Source organism: Sinohyriopsis cumingii, chromosome 13, assembly GCF_028554795.1.
Source record: "Sinohyriopsis cumingii isolate HCF-2022 chromosome 13, ASM2855479v2, whole genome shotgun sequence".
NCBI lineage: Eukaryota > Metazoa > Mollusca > Bivalvia > Unionida > Unionidae > Sinohyriopsis > Sinohyriopsis cumingii.
In genome coordinates this window covers 31,944,797-31,947,260 of record NC_142973.1, presented here as the reverse complement: position 1 = coordinate 31,947,260, position 2,464 = coordinate 31,944,797, and the positions used below count along the sequence as shown (strand labels likewise).

Below are 2,464 nucleotides of genomic sequence, written 5' to 3'. Positions count from 1 at the left end.
ATTTAATGCGTTCTATTTAGCAGCAGTGGCGGTGTGTAAATACCCGGGCATTCATATAAGAATATAAACAGCCGTCGCTTAAGCCTGAATGAATAAACACAATTTACTCTTTAGGAACTGTTTGATTCATACATTGATTTTTCTCGGCTGACTCGCCTTTGCTTATTTATTTGTAAACATAGTCGTAAGCGATACAGACATAAACAGTAGCATAATGTGGGAAATAAATGAGGAACATGTAAAAGCTCGCGACTGTACAAAGGAGCACGAATTGTATTGGCTCACCCATAACACTTTATAAAATGATTATGTGTCAACAAACCTTAATGTTCATCACGACAATTCAAGCATTTAAAAGTGATTTTCAATTCCGTCTACATTTTTAAGGGCTCGTGTGCATTCAGAAGATAGGTTATTATTGTGACAGTCGAAGAGGTCAAAGTCTATGCTATGTACATTACGCATTATCTCCTTTATGGATACAATTGCAGAGAATCTGAGACAACGAATATTTCATTCGTTACATATGGGAGATCAAAAGTATGACGAGGAAAGAAAACAGGAAATTGATTTTACATTTTAATGTAAATAAGACTATAGTCTCTCTTGATTCTGCCAGTTTTGGAAGATGCTTTGAATAATCACTTGTCAGGGCATGATTCCTTGTCTCAAAGCCATAGAGAGAAAGGATCTGTGAACTATTACAAGTTTGAACAGATAAGATTGAAGCGACACCTGATGGAGGACAGCGCCATTCTTCCTTACCCTGGGAACTTTGAGTCTCATGCTGAGTCCCTGAAGCAATCCTTGCGATGGAAATCATCGTACGTCGAAGAGGAGCATGGGTAATTAACCATCCTCGGGAGAGATAAATGCAGATATAATTGCATCTTGCCTTCATTTTACAAGCTTTTGCAGTACATGGTGAAAGAAGATAGAGACTTTGTGATCATATTTAGAAGTTTTGGAGTCGATACTAAAAATGTTCTTGAGAATATAAAACTTTTGCTTCTAAAAGATGTTCTAATTTGTCATCTTCCGATAGCAATATTTCATGTCTTAGCGACAAAATCTCCACGAACTTGTGTTCTTTGCACAGAAAGATGGATGACAGTTTTGAATTAATAGTTGACAACTAAACCGGAACATCTTTGCATTCCGAAAGAGACATTTACGATTGTTTGACAAAAACTGCTGGTATATGGGGTATCAATTCAGTAAACATTGCCTTGCCAATACGCATCTATAATCGTTTCCCCTCTAATATTTCCTGAACTGATGCCTTGGATTTTCATGACAACTGCGATTTCTTTAAGAATCTCATATCGTAACATTGGATGACTTTAATTTTATCAATGTTTTGCACACAACATTTTGCCGCAGACATGAATTCTACTTAATTTTGACACATTAATAATGTACTGCTCTTCAAATATCTATATGAGACGCATATTAATTGTGTTCTTTGGATGCCCCTGGAACGCCAAAAACAGCCGATAAAAATTAAATTGCATGAAAATCGTTGGCGGAGCCATCATCGTCGCCTTCGGCGCCACTTACACTCAGTCGGCCACTGACGTAGTTTCATATCTTGTTTTGTAGATTTTAATCAATTTACGCATATACGTCGTCTCTTTTATACGTTGTATCAAAAAATCGACATTCATATACTGCAAGTAAGCCTAAATCTCCATTTTGAGGTCTACGTACATCACACTACGAGTACTGTATTTTATCAGTGACAATATAAAATAGAGTTTCATCGGTCTTCGCTTTGTATTATTTAGTGATTGATGTTCAAATATTTATTTGAAGAACAATATGAGCATATTACACGGCGAATGTCGAGTGCCCCTAATTGTTCAGAAAAAAATTTCTCAGCATTTGGCACTCAGCTTATTAAAACTTTTCTGCATTTCGTACTAGTACGATATGGAGTGGAACGAAGCCTGGAAATTTTTAAAACTGCAGTATTGCTCTCATATTGTTTATTCTTTCAAAATATTCTGGACTTCCCTCCTCAATCTTCCGTAATTAACTATCCACCTGTATTCCTCAGCAGATTGTATCAGACATGTAGAATGTATTCACCATATGATCGATCAATTGTTTCAGCATTGTCGTCATCATCATCATTTTCTTCGTCTAATTTTCCTAATGGCAATCAGAGGCAATAGCCTGTCTTTACAGTTAGCTTTGTTACTGAAGATAACATACTGATGTTTGTATCGAATACAATATCTTACAATTATGTTCAATGTAGGAACATTTTTGAACGACTTACAAAAATGGTACTAGCAGCTGCCTCGTTTGGCGCTCAGCATTAAGAGGTTAGTCGGCCTGGTGTCAGGATAATGTGACTGGGTGGGACATCATGCTACATGTCTGCGGCATGATGCCCCAGTGCTAGATATCACTAAAAACTGCCACATTGCAGACATCGTAGCGATATGACTGAAAAATT

The 2,464-nt window shown here is 36.9% G+C and overlaps 1 pseudogene; it reads left to right on the top strand.

The window, feature by feature from the left end:
• The first annotated feature begins 244 nt into the window (after positions 1–244).
• On the top strand, positions 245–1,737 carry LOC149785152 (uncharacterized; annotated as a pseudogene).
• Positions 1,738–2,464: the final 727 nt, after the last annotated feature.